This window comes from Canis lupus, chromosome 12 (assembly GCF_011100685.1).
Source record: "Canis lupus familiaris isolate Mischka breed German Shepherd chromosome 12, alternate assembly UU_Cfam_GSD_1.0, whole genome shotgun sequence".
Lineage (NCBI taxonomy): Eukaryota > Metazoa > Chordata > Mammalia > Carnivora > Canidae > Canis > Canis lupus.
Window position 1 is genome coordinate 28283879 of NC_049233.1, and position 21014 is coordinate 28304892.

General features: G+C 33.3%; 1 protein-coding gene across 1 annotated transcript in view; it reads right to left on the reverse strand.

Annotated features, from left to right (window-relative positions):
• Positions 1-21014, reverse strand: part of EYS (eyes shut homolog) — a 1532152-nt gene that overhangs the window by 879407 nt on the left and 631731 nt on the right. The gene's annotated exons all lie outside the window — the stretch shown is intronic.

The following is a 21014-nucleotide window of genomic DNA, read 5'->3' on the forward strand; positions in this document are numbered from 1 at the left end:
AAAAATAAGAGTTTATATTTCCTTTATATTCAAGATGAAAGCTACATATGTAAATAGGATAGTGGTTTAACAATACATGATGCATTGTACTATTGCAGGGATGAATACTTTCCTTATGCTTTTCATGCTCCTTCTGAGGAATAGTCAAAGTTTCAGCACACTTTTGGTGTAGCCCTGCTCCATTATCAGATGTCAGTGATATTGGTTAGAAGATGGCCAGTTTCTGGGTTATTCAGTATCAGAGGCAGCAGTAATGAGGTCTAGCTTCCACAATAGTAAGCAGGAAAACAAATAAAGACACTATTCAATACCCTGGGGTTGCTGAATGAAAAGGTTGTTGAGAGCTTGAAGCTATTACATTTTTTGACATCACTGTAGGTTGATATTGTAGACAGGTATAGGCAAAAATTTCTGCAATGGGACAGATAGTAAATATTTTTGAATTGGTAGGATTATAGTTTCTCAACTCTGCCATTTTGCTCAAAAGTAGCCAGTGACAATATATAAATGAATAGGCATAATGGCATTCCAATAAAACTTTATTTATAAATACTGAAATGTGAATTTCATGTCATTTTCACATGTCATGAAATATAACTCTTATAGATTTGTTTTTAAGACTCTCCTTATGTAACAACTATTTTTAGCTCAAGGGCAGTACAAAAACAGATGCCTGGCTGGATTTGGCCTTCATAATTTGCCCCTTTATGTTGTAGCCAATCTAGTGAAGATAGATAGCTATCGCATGACTAACCACATGATTTAAATATAGTTGATAAGTGCTAAGAAGAAAAAGGACAGAATATGATTGGATCACTTAGAAAACACATTCAGCCCATTTTTAAAGATTCAGGACAATTCTCTTACAGAGAAAACCTTTCACGAATGTTGATAAATAAACATGGTTATTTATTCTCATTGAGAAAATAATTTTCTTCACTGTTGTCCTTAGGTTCCTTCACACGAAGTTTGAAAATAACTTTAGTGACAAGAGACACTGCTTCTAACTTGATCTTTGTTGTACTGCTTAGTAAACTATAGAAACCACTCATCAGCTAGGATTAGGGAAGCATACTATGGGAGGTTGAGAGGTTATTTGGGATCTGGTCCTATGGAAATTCTCTTTTGAATATCTCTTAATATCATCATACAGAAATATTTCACATGTAAAGGAGACACATATATATATACAGGAATAGAAACAGTCTATGAAGACATTAAATGTTTTTAAAATATTTTAAACACATCTTGTCTACTGATAAAAAGAACATACTCTGAAAGCTATATAGGTACAATTTATTCTTTTCAAATAGTTGCAGTCAGAAAAGTCAGACAATCTATTCTCAGAGTAGTTGGTGTGTCACTACTTGTTTTTATAACATTTTAGTTTCTCCACAAGAAAAAAAATCCCAGAAGGATCCATCCCATAGAAAAAGATTATTTTACCACCGCAGTTGAGTGGAAATTTTAAGTGTATTGACCCATAACAGTGTCCAGTGATTCTAACGTCCACTGTTTCAGTAAACTTCTTTTAAACTCTATCTTCAAAACTAGATTTTGCTTAGAATAGGTGACTTTGGGAAACTTTGAAGTTATGCAGCACTATGATAAGTCAAATGCTATGTAAAGTACATAATATCTCCAAATGAATTATTATTGCTTGTAATAGTATTCATAATGGAACCCTCAAGTGAGCTTTTGCTCTTATACATAGCATTTTTTTTACTCGTATAAAGTATATTAAGAAATTGAACTCAGTGACATTAGAGTTCAACAATACCACCAGTAGCATTAGGCCCACACTGTTTTTAGGGTAATTCCGTCTAAAGCACAGCCAAGGTTTACTTAAACATAAGTTTTTACATCCTCAGAAACCCGTAATTCCTGACAACACTAAACACTTCACTGCACAGAAGAGTGTAATATACTCTGATTCCAATAATTCCAAACAGCTAAATCGAATTGTTTCATTGAACTCTCACCTATTTGGATTTTTCCCTAATATTTAATGCTGGTGGGCACTTCTTTCTGTACGGTTCTACTCTTTTGACTCCAGGATATCCCTCTCTCTCTTTTCTTAAGATTTTATTTATTTATTCATGAAAGACACAAAGAGAGAGGCTAGAGACATAGACAGAGGGAGAAGCAGGCTCCCTGCCTAATGGGAGACTTGATCCCAGGACCTTGGGATCACGACCTCAGCCCAAGGCAGATGCTCAACCACTAAGCTACTCAGGCATCCCGACTCCAGGATATTCTCATTTTCTGACAGAATATCAAACTTCTTCATTAATTTTTTCTAATATCTCTTGCATAGCTATATGAAAACATCTTTTAATCTAGATTTTTAAAACTTTTGATATTTGCATATTGTATTTATTCCTAGTTTAAAATTTCTATATCTATAGTTAAGTTTATTTTCTTATTCTTAATATTTATTTGTGATTCTCTTCTCTCTGCATTGACAACTATTTGCCTATTTTATGAGACATCAAAAAACCACATCATATTTTTGTTAAGCAAATTTGTACTTTTGCTGTTAATATTTGTTGCTGCTGCTATATTCTAGAATATAAATTTTGATTTCTATTCTAATTAATTCCTCCCTTACTTATTTCTGGAATATTTTGTTGTTTCCTTCCTCCCCGTTTTTTTTTTTTCTTTACTTACTATAACTCATTAATTTTAAATTATTATTAAATTCCATTCCATATATTTAAGGACACATATTTTCCTTTTCAACTCTTTTTACCCCTACATCAGTTTTTAGTATGTAGTGCTTTATTGCTATTCATTCCTAAATAGCTTGTAATTTCAGTTTTGATTTCATTTTTATTCTAAGAATTTGTTAATCATCTCATTTTATTGTTAATTTCATTTTAATTTTATTGTGGCTAGTAAATAAGGTTCAAATAAATTTTGCCTCAGAATTTAAGATTGACTTAGGCTTTTGTACACATTTTTCTCTATTTCATGAATGTCTTAAAAGAAGTCTCATTTTCTATCTGCTGTATGCAATGTTTTATAATATAGTAATGAGTTATGTCACTGCATTGTTCCTTCTTTTAATCTAATTCATCTTTTATACTATAAGAGAGGTTCCTACTGGACTATGTATTTTTAAAAATCTTATTTCCTATATATGACACATATGAAATATACATATTTCTGGAATACAGTTATTTGTATATACACACTGTTTTATGGTTCCTCAAAACCTTAGTATAATCAGAAAAATCCTGTTTCATTCACTAGTTTTGGAATTTTTTTCTTAGCCTTTTCCTTTGGATTAACAATGAATTTTATACCAATACCTTCTTTAGTTATGTTTACAAGAATAATATGATTCAATATTGTTTTATATAGCAGTCTAACATGCTTTTATAATTAAAATAAAAGCTTTCACGTATTCTCTCCTGTATCAGCTCTTCTGTTTATCATGGTCTTCTTTCCATGTTGGTGGTTTTTCAAAGTTCTGTGGACATGGTTGTCATTTAGTTTCTAGCATAAAGGCCTGTTGATTAGTAAAAGTATCTGTAATGGATTGCTTAGTGGGTATGTAGATCTTCCAGGGGTCCTGTGCCCTGGATAGGAAGGCTTCCTCCAACTCCTTTTAAGTGGATGCTGCATAGTTCCTTTAGGTTTTATGGATACAGAAAGAGGAGGCAGGGTGGCATACCCTTTCACAATTTTTAAAATTATAAGGCTTTTACTGGAAGACTGGAACACTTTTATTTATTCTTCATATTGCCTTTTCTTTTATTTTCCCTGTCTGTACTTCAAGACCCAGAATTTTCTTAACCTGTGATTTAATCTTAGGCCCCATCACCCATGTTAGTAGGCTTCCTATGCTGATCATTCCATTTCTTCAGAGCAGTCCTGGGGTTTTGCCTGGGATCAGAACTGCTACTGCTGGACTCAGAAAAAAACCAAGGTGAGATAGAATGGCCTGAAGTTCACAGTGTTATCTCTTAATTGCCTGGATTCCCCTGGGTTTGGGTCCTCCTCCTGCACTTTATGTGTGCTCTGAGCTTTGATTATTACTGAAATTGCAATTGCCTCTGCACCAGTTTTTTTTTCACCTTTCTATGTTTTTTTTCTGCTATGGTTTATTTTACTCTTGCTTCTTTGACAATCATGAGTTTGTTTTCCATGAATTTGTCAAAATGCTTTGGCATTTATTTTAAACCAAAATTATTCTTTCTTAATTACTGGCACTGTTAAACTTTAACCTAACAACAACAACAGCAACAACGACAACAACAACAACAACAAAAACCAATAACAGTTTTTTTGCTTTTTCAAAGAATTTAATTGGAAGGGGATGCTAATGTATATTCCTGGTTTATCATTCCAATCCATTTTCTAATCAAACAGTTTCTAAAATAATCTTTTTTTATTATAAATTCTTTCATTTTGTTTTATAAAAATACAGAGCATCAATAAATAAAATTAAGCAAAACTCAAGAATTCTATCCATAAGAGAGAAATGCATTTAAAACTTTGCTTGTGTGGGGCAGCCTAGGTGGCTCAGCGTTTTAGCGCCACCTTCAGTCCAGGGCCTGATCCTGGAGACCCGGGATCCAGTCCTGCATCAGACTCCCTGTAGGGAGCCTGCTTCTTCCTCTGCCTGTCTCTCTCTCTCTCTCTCTCTCTCATGAATAAATAAATAAAATCTTAAAAAAAAAAAAAAAAAACTTTACTTGTGTGTTTGTGTGTGTGTTTCTTTGTAGACTTAGATGAGCTCATATGCAATATATGGCCTCTAAGGCTATGATGTAATGATATTCACCTACAACATATTTATTTCTGGAATACAATTATTTGTATGAAAATACAGAAGGAAAAAAAAAAAGAAAATACAGAAGAAATAATTCCAAAACAGGTTCTTCCAGTGAGGAAAATTAGTAAAGAAGAAAACAATAATTAATAATTCTATATTACCTGACTATACACTCAAATGTATAACACACATATAAACATATGTGTAATTATATACACATTTATATATGTATGTATCTAATCACCTTTTGTTTGATATATTTCCAATGTTTTTGTTGTACACTGACATACACACACATAAATATATTAATCTTCTCCCACATTCCTATATATTTATTAAATTACAAGAAGTGGTATTATTGGATCAAAGTCTTGTGATACACATTGTCTAATGGACTCCCAAAATAATTGTACTTCACCATTTTTATACACAATTACCAAAAGCATATATTATAGTATTTTTTATATTTTGGCTAATTTGAGAAGATTTAATGACATTTTAGTTTTTTCAGAGATCTTTTTAAATTAAAATTTGCACTGGAAATTTAAATATACTTGTTAGCACTACCAAGTTTTCCCAACATTTAAATTGTTCATAGTTTTGCTCATTTTATTGTTGCTCATGTTTTATTATTGTTTTCCTATTGATTTTTAAAATTTCTTAGGGGCACTTATGTGGTCCAGTTGTTTAAGTACCTAATTCTTGGTCTTGGCTCAGGTCATGATTTCAGAGTTGTAAGATTGAGCCTATGTCAAGCTCAGGACTGAGTGCAGAGTCTCCTTGAGTTTCTCTTCCCTCTCTCTCTGTCCTTCCCCCTGTGCTTTCTCTCTCTAAAATAAATAAATCTTTAAAATTTCCTTACTGATGTATAACTTGCAACAATATTTATCACATTTGTTTCAAATTCTTTTGTTATTAAAGTTAGTTTTTATTGTTTCTTGATGTACAGAATATTTAACATTTTATGTAATCAAATTCATCAATATTTTCTATTTCTCCTTAGGTCATATTGCTAAAGACATTTCCATTTTCTTCTAATATTTATTGGCTTTAATTTTCACCTAACAATCTTTTAACCAATAGGGAATTAATTTTATTGCAAGCCTGTGTACAGACCGAATCATATTCCCCAAATGTATAGCCTATCATCCTGACATATTTTAGTAAGTGCTCTATTTCCCTACACTTATTTTTTTAAAGATTTTATTTATTTATTCATGAGAGACAGAGAGAGAGGCAGAGACACAGGCAGAGGGAGAAGCACACTCCCTGCAGGGAGCCCGATGTGGGACTCCATCCCAGGACTCCAGGATCCCGATCTGAGCTGAAGGCAGATGCTCAACCACTGAGACACCCAAGCACCCACTACACTTATTTTTTATACCACCTTTAACATATAATAAATGTTCTATTCCTTGTTTATGTGTTTATGTCATCTCTCTTTTGGGGATCTATTTATTACCCTTATCATTGGAATTATGTATGCAATTATTAGAAATTGAAAACTACACATTCATAGTTAAACTATCACCTAGCTGATAGCCCCCAACAAAGACACTTAAATTCTCATTTAATAAAAATTTTAAAAAATAATATTATTAATGGAATAGGATAGAAAATTCAGAAATAGATTCTCTCAGCTAAAGTAACATTTTATCAATAGAAATTAATGGATTACTTAATAGATTGTATTGGGACATCTATGTGAAATCTGAGAAAGTGGAGATAGGGAAAAAGTTAGATTTATGAGATGTCAAAGTATTTTCAAATCTAACTATTAAGATAGAAATAATAATAGAAAAATACTGATAATCTATGTAACTCATTAAGTCAGCTAATATTTATGAATTTTAACAAATGGGGTGATTTTTGTGTGTGTATTCAGTCCTGAGTATGTATATAAATATTTATATATGTATATAAACAGATATATGTACATTCGGCAATGTGGTCTCCTCTCTGTGCCTTTTCAACATCATATGAGAGTCTTGGTAAAGGCAATAAAAGAAGAAAAGAAAATAAAACTTGGTTTACAGATATGATTTTCTATCTAGAAATGCTGAAGAACTGCCAATAAAGCCTAATTCCATTTACATTAGTAACAAAAAGTGAAATACATAGGTATAAATTTAACACAACATGCACAAGATTTATATGAGGTAAATTCTACAACCCTAGGTTAAATAAATCAAGGGAGAATTAAATAAATGGAGAGAATACTCTATGTTCATACATAGGAAGATACAATGTTGTGAAAATGTCAGTTCTTCCAAACTTGATCTGTAGTTTCAGTAAAACCGTGAAAAAGCCAGCAAGTTATTGTATGGACAATGACAAACTGATTCTAAAATAATGGTGTAAAGGCAAAAGACCTGGAATAGCAACCCGATATTGAAGGAGAACAACAAAGTTGGAGATTGACATTACCCAACTTCAAAGGTTACTACGGAGCTCCAGTAATCCAGAGTGTAGTTTTGGTGAAAGAATAGATGAAGAGATCAATGGCATAAATAGAGATCCCAGAAATAGGTCCACACAAATATAATCTGATCTTTGACAAAAAGAGCAAAGGTAAGTCAATGGAGAAAGGATGGTTTTTTTATAGATGATGTCAGAAATACTGAAGCATGCACATATTTTTAAAAAAATTATTCTTCACACAGGCCTTATACCTTTTACAAAAATTAACTCAGAATTTATCATAGACCTAAATGCAAGTCACAAACCTATAAACCTCCTGTAAGACAACATATGAGAAAATCTATATGATTTTAGGTTTGTTAATGCATTTTTAAATATCACACCAAAGCACTATTCATGAAAGAAGTAACTGGTGAGTTTTATTGTAATTTTTTTTAGTACTATAGCTTTAAAATTACAAATTTAGGCTTTGTGAAAGACACTGACAGGAGAATGAGAAAACAAACACAGACTGGGAGAAAATATTTGCAAAAGACATGTTTGATAAAGAACTGTTACACAAAATACAGAAAAAGCCTCTTAAAACTCAATAAAAAGAAAATAAACAACTGCATCTTAATATGGGCTAAAGACTAACAGATGCCTAACCAAAGAAGATAAACAAATGGCAACTAGGCATGTGAAAGAATGCTCTGCAACACAATCATTAGGGAAATTCAAATTAAAATATCAATGAGATGCCCTACTAACCTATTGTAAGGACTAAAATCCCAAACACCTACAGCACCAAATCCTGGGAAGAATGTGGAGAAATAGTAATTTTTGTTCATTGATAGTGGGAGTACAAAATGGTACAGCCATTTTTGAAGACTAAAGTGAAAAACGTCAATCTGAAAATGTTACACTGTATGTGATCCCAATTATATGATGTTCTGGAAAAACCAAAACTACTGAGGAAGTAAAAAGATCAGTACTTTCCAGGTGTTGAGGGGGAGGGAGAGAGAGGAATGAGTAGGCAGGGCACCAAAGACTTTTAAGGTAGTGAAAATACTCTACATGATACCCAAATGATAGATACGTGTCGATAGACATTCGTCCAAACTCATAAAATGTATGACATCAAGAATGAACTGTAAATTATGGACTTCGGGTTATTATGATGAGCCAATGTAGGTTCTTTGATTACAATAAATATGTTATACTGGTGGAGGATGTTGATAATAGAGGAGGCTATGCATGTGTAGCAGAGGGTATATAATAAATCTCTAAACTTCCCCCATTTTGCTGTGAACCTAAAACTTTTAAAAAAATAATGTCTTAAGAAAAAAAAAGATTCCTTTATAGCATGTGAGAATGCAGCATAAAGTCAAATATATACATACACACTGAATTGTGTGTGTTTAAATATTTACATTATAGAAGACATCAAAGAGAATATCCTCACAACATTCTATGATTAAAGAAGTTTAATCACTAGTGGATTTATATCCATAATAATGTGAGGAAACACACAAACATAAAGGACTTGTCCTTAAATCTTTGTTATAGCAAGTGATTAATCCTTGATCATGAAACCGGATCTTTGTGCATAATAAAAAACTGGAAGAACTTTTTATGATTTTAGTAATGTAGCTCTTAGATAAGTATATGGATAGTATTGCTTAAAGCAAAATCGGTGTTTTCAGTATGATCTGAGCATTGCCACATGAGCACGCCAAGGGCAACAACTATATAATATCTGATGTAAACTGGGGGCAACCTATGCAACTATAGATGGCCTTCTTCTAAAATTTTCACTAAGTAGTACCAAAAACTCCAAAAAAAGTTGAAAACTTAAGAGAAGCAGAACACAAGAGCCCTGTCTCCACCGACCTTTGCTTTCCCTCTGTCACCATCAAGACCGCACATGATCTTTACTGCTCATCTGCATGTACCCACCGACCATCATCCCATATTTTCCTCAAGTTCTTCTTTTCAGCTTATCTTTTGAGTCAGACAAAAGACCAGCTGTGCAAAGCATCCTATGATGGAAACCAAAATTATCCCTTTAGGTAATAACAACTGCCCTGATGTAGAGCTCTGGTTGGCGAGACCCCTCCAGACCTCAACCACTGACTCACACCTGTGCAGATGGACCATGCAGTGGCTGACAGTCACCCCAACCTGATTATGATGCTAAAATCTCCATCCAAGGAAAAGCACAAACCGCATTAACATAACATACAATGTATGCATGCATGACCTTATGCCTACCTCTGTATCCGATGACAAAACTCCCCTGAGTATACATCCTAACCTTAAATAAAAGAAACCCATTCACCCTTGTTTGGGGAGTCATGGCTTTGGAAGTTACTCCTGTGATATCCTTAATTGCCACAAATAAAGTTTCCCTCCTGTGTCAATTCCAGCTGGTGTGGTCTCTACCTTTAACTCAGCAAGGAATGAACTCATGTTAGTTCAGTTACACCCCAGCTCTAGATCTCATGTGGCCCACACTTCACCCGCCCTAAACTAGTTGTTTAAAGGGTCTTGGGTCTTTTTAGGAGAATCTCACAAATTTCACATTAATCTCTCAGAATCTTGCTTTTAATTAAATTTGTCATGTTAATTTTTGCATTAGTTTTCCATTTACCTCTATACATCATTTTCTTAGAAACAAAAATCCCTCCTGATCCTGGACTTATGCCACTCTAGGGCTTTGTTTCCTGTCCTTGAACCTCTCAGTCTTCCATGTTTAAAATACAGTTCCTCAAACTGAATGTGTTAATAACACTTACCTGTTTCTTTTATTTGTTTTTTCTCTTTCATTTTCTTTCTTTTTTTTTTTTTTTTTTAGGAGAGAGGAGCACAAGCAGAAAGGGAGAGTCAGAAGGAGGGGAAAAGAGAGAATCTCAAGCAGGCTCCATGCTAAGCGCAGAGTACCACGTAAGGCTCAATCTCAGGACCCTGAGATCATGACTGCAGCCAAAATCAAGAGTTGGATGCTTAACCAACTGAGCCACCCAGGTGCTCCAACATGTATCTGTTTCCTAATTCTCAGTTACTTCTAATCTGTCCTATCCAAGATTAGATAGTCTCCAAATTTCTTACTTTCATTTGAAACTTCCCACTATAAAATCCACTCTTCTCAGACTAGATTTTTGTCTGGTCCATCTTTGTAATTACTTCCTTTGTTAAACTTACTACATTTTATCTGGTTCCTTGACTCCAACGTGTAGTTCCTCCGTGTGACGGTAAGTTAGAGTATTATAAATAATAATTGTATTTGCAAATATTTAATGTCTGTCTCACAGACTGGTGTTTTGTCCCTGGGGAAAGGTAATCCCAACACCTATCAGATGAGTTTATTTACTTATACTGTAAACTGGGAGTCCACACACAAATGCCTAGAGATGTTTGGTACAGATAGTGTAAATGAGTGAAACTCTCCTGGGTGAAGGCAGCAGAGAATGGTAAGATTGAAAACCTCAAGACTGCTTAAGTCATTCAAAATCAAATCTAAAACTATACCAAGTCCAAGTCAACATACAAGCAAATGAACAGACAAACCAGGTATGAGCAACACTGCAACCTTGAGCAGGCAGCAAAATTTTTACAAACTCTTTCACCTCCGGTCCGGATATACTTCTACCCCCAAGGCTGCATCTAGTCATTCTGTAATTTCTTATTTGTCTTCATCAAGATTGTTCACATGGTCCACTTTTAACATGTTTTTCTCTTGATAAAATTACTTCAAGTCCGGGGCGCCTGGAGGGCTCAGTCAGTTAAATGTCCCACTCTTGATTTTAGTTCAAGTCATGATTTCAGGGTCATGGGATTGAGCCTTGCATAGAGCCCCGCATTAATCTCCTGCACTCAGTGGAGAGTCTGCTTGAGATTCTCCCTCTCCCTCTCCCCACTGCCCTCCACACTCTCTCTGAAATAAATAGTTTTAAAAAAATTTACCCTGAGGCAACAGAATGTAAGATCAACCTTAGTTCAAATCCCAGATTCTATTTAAGAGCCAAATCACCTGAAGCAAATGATTAACTTGTCTGAGCTTATCTCTTTTATAAAATCAGCATTTTTATTTACATATCAAATGGTTGTGGGAAAATTAAAGGTAAACTACGTAAAAGATTCTAGAACAAAAAAGTAAGATTTTTCATGTTAATCCTCTCCTCACCTTCATACATTCCATATATCGTACATTTTTTATTTGGGCCATAAAACTCTCTTAAGAACAATCTTTCTTTTAACAATTGAACTTTAGGCCAGAACATCTATTGTAGGGAAATATTATGATCTATAGTAAAGATTCCCAATTACTATATTAGTGTTTTTATATGAAAACGTCTTCATGAATTCTTGTTAAAAGTCTAAAACATTACAAGAATATAGAAAAAGAGGTAAGCAGAAAGGCAGTGTATCTAAATTTGAAAACAAAAAAGAAAATTATAAAATATAATTGCTAGGTATTTGTGTTTTGTTTCCTCTGAGACTCATCTCTCAGTGGTGCTGATGTTTTGAAACAACACATCTTGATGAGGTGCAAGTTCTACATACCCTTTACCTTTATCAACTTGCAAAACCTATCAACAAAACAGAGCCTGCTGCAGGACTGCTGTTGTCTATAAAAATGCAAATGGCACTAAATCAAAATGGGCTGCTGAAAAACCAAAAATCAAATATCGTACAAATCACCCAGCTGCCTGGGCTTAGAAAGAGAGGATTTGAAAGCTCATATGCGGACTGATATTGCCAATTGACATACTCTGTTGTTTTAAGCAAACCCTTTAAAAATTCATTGCTTGAGCAGATCTAGCAAACCTGTTTTTCTAGCCAGATATGCTTTTCCTATTTCACTAGCTTATGAAAGTTCATAGGATGAGTTTTAAATTACTCTAAATAGCTATAGGGAATCCTATTTACATCATAAAAGATACACCAACTGAACCAGAGGGGGGTTTATGACAATCTGTAAGACTACACAAAGGTTTTTTCATTGTGTTGCAGGATACATAAGGAGCCATTTTTTGAACATATATATTAAAAAAACCTGTTTATATTCTTATTTAAATATATATGTTTGGCTCTCAAGTAGGCTGTCCATTCTTTAAAGGAGAAATTCTATTCAGTTCTTTGCTGACTACTGCTGTTTCTGTGTAATTATATAAATCATCAGAAATAGTAAGTCTGTCTATATCTAAAATGGCACTGTTCTAAGTTATCACCATATATATCATAATTAGCTTTTACTCTATTTCCAAGTAAAAATATAAATATATGTAATAATATTTTCATTTGGTGCTTAGCAAATGAATACCAATTGCTACACTGTCAAATTGGTATCACAAGCTAAAATGGTTGACACTTGCTGAAAATCTCTTCCCATGCTTCATTAGTTAGACTAAGAAGTCAGGCAGGAACATTCTTGTCATTAGAATCTCTACTAGATTTCAGATGTTATCTAATTATATAGCAGATTGTGATATAAAATAGGCCAGGCAGACTGCTGTATTAAGCGGAACTCTGGCTTCCAGATAATAACATGATTTTGGTTATTATTCTTTATACTTTAGAGTCTCAAAGCACTTGACAACCAATGGTTTTAATTTAGTAGTGAACATGCTATTGGAATGTTGAGTCTGGTAAAGAAATAAATGGCAGGTAAAAGAATAAAGAAACAGAAAGTACGCAAGGCTATGTACTTCTTTTGATTTGTTTATAGTGCTTTAAATATCACACTCTGAGAAGTAATGATCAGGTTTGGGGCTCTCCTTAAATGTGTTCTGTGCTTGCTTTGTTTTTAAAATATTGATTAGTTTTCCTAATGAGATCACAGCAAGTTGTTACTTCTAAATAAAAGCTTTGCTACAGGTTGCAAGTAGTGAACACTATAAACTATAAGTAATAAAATGCTTGCAATTTCTTCTTTGTTTTAAATTGAGAATATTTATCTTTTGGAATATAAGGTATATATGAGGTGTTCTGGGGGAAATTAACAACCTTCATGCTCTAACTTACTTTATCCTCTTTCTATAAACCTTAAATTCTAACAACAACAAAACTATCCTAATCTGAAGAAATTGCCATGAATTTGAAAATAATCTCAAGACCATGGGGGAATTAATTAAGAAATGAACCCTACATTTATCTAGTGACAGTAGATAATATTAAAGTATAGAGAACTATGAATATGAATATTTAAGGATAACATGCTTTAGTTTCTATGAGATTCCAAACCAATTAAATAGCTGATTATATGTTTTCTTTTAAATTAACTAGTTGACTTAGTTTGTTCCTTTTTTTTTATAAAGGATTTTATTTATTCATGAAAGACACACAGAGAGGCAAACACATAGTCAGAGGGAAAAACAGTCTCCCCATGGGGAGCCTGATGCGGGACTCAATCCCAGGATCCCAGGATCAGAACCTGAGCCAAAGGCAGATGCTCAATCACTGAGACACCCAGGTGCCCCAGTTTGTTCCTTTTAGAAAGGTACTGGTAGGTGTAGTATTGTAATAATGAATGGCTCAAAGTCTGGCTGCTACTGAGAACACAGTATATGTTCACACACATGTCAGATAACAGAATTTGGGTGGGGGGTGATGCCTTTATGGCTAGTGAAGAATTTATCTTGTCCTGAAGCTAAGAATGCCAATGATCATGAAGAGGAATAAGCCACATTTAAAATGGGCCTTATATAAGGTAAGATATTGCTTGCTCCTTATTCAAGAAATTTGCAAAAACTTGGGCTCCAAGTGTTGGAAGATAAAATGTAAAAAGTCCAAATATGTGTGACAGTTACACATATAGAAAGAGAAGACCATGTACCCTAAGGCATTCTCCTCCCATCCTTTGCCTGTCAGATTCACCCAGTCCTGATAGACTAGAATCAAGAGAACCTCCTGCTCCATTGTTGCTTTTCTCTAAGAATTTAAGCATGAAGCCCTCACACAACAACAATTACAACAACAACAAAAAAAGTCGCTTAGGCTTGGGATGTCAAAAAAATGAGAAGACAGGCCATTGACTCAAAGAGAATATTTCCAAAACACATATGAATAAAAAGCTGGTATCTAAAATACAAAAAGAACTTATAAAATTCAACAATAAGAAAACAGCAGAATTAAAAGATGGCGAAATATTTCAACAGATACCTTACAAAAGAAAATATACAGATGGCAAATAAACATATCAAAAGATGCTCAACATCATCCATCATTAGGAAAATGAAAACTAAAACAAGACATCACTAGACACCTATTAGAATGTACTGTCCAAAACACTGACAAAACTAAATGGTGACAAGGATGTAGAGCATTAGAAACTCTCATTCATTGCTGGTGGGAATGTAAAATGTTACAGGCACATTAGAAGACATTTTGGCAGTATTTTTAGAAAAATAAACATACTCTTTTCCTACAATCAAATAATCATATTCTTAGGAATTTACCCAAATGATTTGAAAATATGCCCACAGAACAAACAAACCAGCCTGGAGACAAATATTTATAGCAAGCTTATTCAAAATTGTCAAACCTTGGAAGCAACCAAGATGTGCTTCAATAGGTGAAAGAATAGATAAACTGTGGTACATCCAAACAATGGGATATTTTTCAGTGACAAAAGAAATGAGCAATCAAGCCACTGAAAAAAGGAATCTTAAATGTTTATTGTTAAGTGAAAACAGCTGATTCTAAAAGGCCAATTATATGGTATTCTAGAAGGTGAAACTATGGAGACAGTACAATGATCAGTATTGCCAGGGGTTGACAGTGGGAGGATGCAAGAATAAGTAAAGAGATACTTTAAGAACAGTTAAACTCTGCTGTATCGTAATTTAACAGTAAGCTAATGCCATTGTACATTTCTCAACCCATAGAATAGTAACCCACAGTAAACCACGGACTTCAGTTAATAATAATGTGTCAGTGTTGGTTCATTAACTGTACCAAATGCAAGATGTTACCACACTCATGCAAAATGTTAATTATAAAAGGAAATTGGAGAGGGGGGAGTGGGGTGTATGGGGACTTTTTGGACTTTTTATTCAATATTTGTGTAACTTTAAACTTTTTTAATAGTCTATTATTTAAAAAAAATAAAAATTTAAGAAGAGTTTCTTTGTGGATTAACTGCTGAAGAGGTGACCAGAAGCAGTTCAGTAATTATGCTCTCCCTCCTCTGGGAATCATGTGTCTCCAGGGCCTACCATATAACATTGTTTATGTGAATAACACTCTCTAGACTTATGAAGTGCTTAAGCTGCACAAAGGCATTCAGCAGCTACACTCATCTCGTTAAGTATAAGCCAAACACAATTCAGGTCTTGGTATTTGGTGCTTTCTGGACATAAATACCAGGGTCTGACATCCTTAGGTCAACATGGGTCAAATATGTAAACACTGGAGGGATAACCATTATAAAAGAAAGATGACCTAAGCTAAATGAAGCAGATTTTTAAATCAGAAGGATTAAAAATAAGCCTGTTATACAGTTCTAAATATATAAGGAAGGATATAAGCAATAAGAGGCAGAGATAAGATCTCATTTAAAAGTAGATTTCTAATATACTAAAAATTTAATAGGTGAAGAAAAGAACATGGTAGTTGGGATTTTTATATATCTTGATTATTATAGCCGAAACAAAAATGAATGTTTTTTTTTTAAGATTTTATTTATGTATTCATGATAGAGAGAGAGAGAGGGAGAGAGAGGCAGAGACACAGGCAGAGGGAGAAGCAGGCTCCATGTCGGAGGCCAGATGTGGGACTCGATCCCAGGGCCCCAGGATCCGCCTGGGGCCAAAAGCAGGCGCTAAACCACGGAGCCACCCAGGGATCCCCAAAATGAATGATTTATAAGTTTAATCTGAGGAATGTACTGGCTATGTCTACAATAGTGCTCTAATCCCATAATGAATACAGACACACAATCAACATGGCTGCCATCCTAAAATGTGAATAAGGAATTTTGTGTATTTTTCAAGTTCTGTTGCTATTTTTGTGAAGTTATACAAGTTATTTAAATGTTATACATTTGGTGGTCTTCATCTAAAAAAAAAAATATATGACTGCATTGCTTTGAAGATCTTTTAATGGTCAAGATGATATAATATTGCATTACATTATAAGACCTCATTTTTAAAAGCTACAATAGTACTTCATTTTTCAGTATATATAGTACTATAACATAATACTATAGTAAAACACTATATTAGTATAAGTACTATGTAAATAATGAAATAATCAATGATGCCTAAAGAAATTAGAAATAGACTAGTAGGAGAAAATTTATAGAATTCATAAGATAGTAAATTTTGCCTACCATTCTTATGGTTCAAGCATGCTCCTTACAAAAATAATGAATAATAAGTGCTATTAATGGTTCATAAAATAATTAAATGGTTCATATAGTACCTTGTAGATTCAAAATCTATTTTTTAAAATAAAGAGTAGTCTTGGATTCATAGCCTTAGATATGGATTAATTTAGAAAGCTGTGCTTTCCAAAAGAAAACCAAAAAATCCAAAAACATGAGGAACTTTTTCCATTAACATTAAATAATTGTATAGGCACAATAATAATATGACAAGGAGAGAATTTTTAGATCCTCCTAAAGACATTATACACTCTCCTACTGTTTAGCTGACAGATTCTGTTATCAAAAATAAAAGAGATTCCTTTAACATTTAATTAATTTCCTCATCTTTTTATTTTTAAACAAGATCACAACAACATTGTACCCTGTAGCCCTGAATATTTCATAATTTTTCCAACTAGTATTCTAAATTATGAACTATCAACAAATTCAAATGGATTACATGTTTGACCTTTCCAGTGAATTTTATTATTGTCCTCTGCTTTTCCATTGCTATGCCCTGCTAGTTCCTACTGTACAGAATTGGTTACATTAAATTGTACCTTCAATGCAATATAATGCCTGGTGGGGGTTCTATGCTAATTTATGAGCTTCTTAGTCAGTAGCTCTAGTGAGAATATCCAGCATTCACACCAACTAAATAATATAGGCTAGAAATAATATCTTAACAGAGTCACATTTTCCAGAAATTTTGCAGAAAGGGTGTCATGATCTGAATGCCAGGTAATTTTCAGTTTATTCCTCAAAAAAGAAAGGTAAATCTGACTTTAATCATACCTGGAACTTGCATTCCAACATAGGGGGAATTACTGGAACCTAGCAATGGGGAAGTGGTACTAATTAATCAAGTATCCTTGCAAAAATTCAGTTGGTTCAATTTAAGGAACAGTTAGTTTTATGGCTCAGGATCATCCTAACTAATTCTCAGTAGTCTAGTTTAGGACCATAAATGCAGGATAAATCTGTAGCTTACTATTCACACAATTTAAATTGCAATTGTAATGTAAGTTGTATTCTTATCAAGATAAAAACACCACACAGTGCAATCTCTAGTCTCTACCTGATCCAACCAACAATAAAATCATGGTAGGGAGGGATCCTTGGGTGGCTCAGTGGTTTGGCGCCTGCCTTCTGCCCAGGGTGTGATCCTGGAGTCCTGGGATCAAGTTCCACATCGGGCTCCCTGCAGGGAGCCTGCTTCTCCCTCTGCCTGTGTCTCTGCTTCTCTCTCTCTGTATCTCTCATGAATAAATAAATAAAATCTTTAAAAAAAGAAATCATGGAGGGTAACTTACATCATTTGTGCAAAAGACCAAAAATTTTGCCTGTCTCCTGAGTGTCACACAATGTCCCTTCTCTTGGGTTCCAGCTCTTCTGTATTACTTAGGCTAGAAACCAATTTTCAATGAACAAATTTTTCCCTTCCAGTAAATATCTAAGAGACTATTTTAATACACAATGATATTCTAAACAACCGAAGTCTAAGTCGTACATAATATACACAGAACAAGAAATGAATGGAATGCTTTCATGGGCATATAAGTGAACTTCTGGACCAGTACTGAAGTGCATATCTTTGGATTATTTTTTCTCATCACTTCAATTACTTACCAATTATAGAGTCATTCAATGGCAACAATATTGTATTCTAAACATATTAATATAAGTGTAGGTCATTTTTTATTAAAGATTATTTTATAAAAATCTTGGAGATTAGAGGGTAAATTAAGAATTATACAATAATAAATGAAATTGAGATCTGATTAATCAATGTAATTCTAAACATGGGTAAAACAAAATCTAGGGGCTCCTGGGTGGCTCAGTCAGTTAAGCATCTTCTGTCAGCTCAGGTAAGAGAAAAATAACCAAGTATAATTAATTTTTATTTAGTAAAATTTTCAGCAGAATGCACATTATTCAGCCATATTTTCCTCCCAGATTTCTATTTCAGGGATACTATTTCAAAAAATTTTAATTTTTCTGAACCATCTATATTCTTAATAGTAGAAGAATATTTATAGAAACTTATCGTTATTTAGTTTACATTATAAAGATACTTTCTGAGGTATTAGTAAAGTCCTCATGCAGATATCCTTTGAGGGCTGTTTTGTATGCTTCCATGTATTTTAAACGTTGTATAACTTCTTTTATAACTATTTTTAAAGATGTTTTAACCCACTGATGGGTAAAGGCATTATACCTACCAATTTTAGGTATGGGATATTTTAGTTTGGAGAAATTAAAATTATTGTTATTATCCATAGAATTTAATTTTTAGTATATCTTATTATCTAATCATTATAAAGAGATGGTATTAATAACCAAGATAGTTTCAGAGTTTCACAATAAGAAAAAGCAGAATTAAAAGATGGCAAAATATTTCAAGAGACACCTTACCAAAGAAAATATACAGATGGCAAATAACATATCAAAAGATGCTCAACATCATCCATCATTAGGAAAATGAAAACTAAAACAAGACATCACTAGACACCTATTAGAATGTAATGTCCAAAACACTGACAGTAACATTTTCCACAGAACTAGAACAAATAATACTAAAACTTGTAGGGAATCACAAAAGACCTCAAATAGTTAAAGCAATCTTGAAAAATAAGAATAAAACTGTAGGTATCATAATCTCAGATTTCAGGATATATTACAAAGCTATAGCAATCAAAGGAGTATAACACTGGCACAAAAAAAAAAAAAAAAAAAAGGAAAGGTACATAGGTAATGGAACAGAATAGAGAGCCAGAAACCCATGCTTATATGATTAATTAATCTACAACAAAGGAAGCAGGAATATACAGCAGGGAAAAGACAGTCTCTTTAACAGACATTATCTATGGACAATGAGATCTTGCCATTTGCAATAATATGGATGGAACTAGAGGGTATAATGCTAAGTGAAGAAAGTTCAACAGAGAAAGATAAACACCATAAGATTTCACTCATATATGGAATTAAAAACAAAACAAAACAGAGAAAATAGGAGAACAACCAAAAGAGAGACTCTTAACTACAGAGAACAAATGGATGGCTACCAGAGGAGAGTTGGGTGAGGGAGGGGTGAAATATAAGGGAATTAAGACTTATCTTGATGAGCACCAATTAACAAATGGAACTACTGAATCACTATATGAAACTAATGCAACACTGTATTTTAACCCTGCCAGGAATTAACATTTTTAACAAGACCAGAAAAAAAAAAAAAATGAAAGAAAGAAACACAGACACACACTGAAGAATAAAATACACTCCTCATTGAAATTTGGGATATCTCAAACATTCATGAAGTTAGGAGAAAGAAATTAATGAAGTTAAATAAATTTTAACAGGCCTAGTGCATGATATATAAAGGTCTGAAATTCATTTTGTAAAACTATCATGAAACTGAAGCCAAATTTGATGTTTTCTTGTTTTCACAGTAAAAAATAAATCAGGGGCTATCTGAAATTCTGTCATCACCATGTCACAACTATAAAATTTAATAAAAATTTACTGTCTTGAAAATTTTTTCTTTTAAACATTTATGCAAAGGAATTAGTCTTTTGATTTCCTTTCATCAATATTTTAAAGGTATTTTCTAAAGATGAATCCATGAGAAAAGAAGTGAACATATATTTACTTCTCAAATAACGGTCTAAGTTGTAAAATCAAAACAGAAAACTGAGTGAATACAATATTTTTAAGTTTGCATTTCTTATGCCACTGTTGATTTGTAAAACAAATGTGCTTTTTATTAATCAAATCTATTGATTAATTATATTATCTATTCGAATTATCTATTCTGAATGGAAATGGTCCTTATGTCTCAGAATGTTGGAATGCTTCTCACAGAATGACAAGTTTTGGAAGGAGAGGATAGAAGTGACTCCAAGGTAGAGTTGCTAGATTTATACTAAATAAAAATACAGGATGCCCAGTTAAGTTCGATTTTCAAGTAAGTGATGAACAATTCTTAGCATAGGTATTTCCTAAATTTGTATGCACTTTTCTTATTGATGTACTAGCCCCACTCCAGATCTAAAATCAGAATGTCTGGGGATAGGGGCTATGGCATCTCTTTTGTTACAAAGTTCATCAGTGATTCTAATGTGCAGCTAAGGTTGAGAAACACAATGCATAGTGATTATTTATTAATCAAACCTCCTATGTGATATATACGATAATTACACCGCCACACCGCACAACAAATCCAGAGATAGTTAAACAGCCCTTGTACATCCTGTTAGCCACAATATCATTGGAGAGTAAGCTATTGGTGCCACTATCTATTTCATTTCCTTATGTTCAAGGTTATCAGAAAATGTGTGTAAAAGTGAAAATAATGCCTATTATAAAACTGTTTAATGTATGAACAATTTAATTTCTTATATACTAGGTACCAAGTTTCATCTCTTAAAATATACAAGAGTGTTGAGGGTGCTAAATATGATA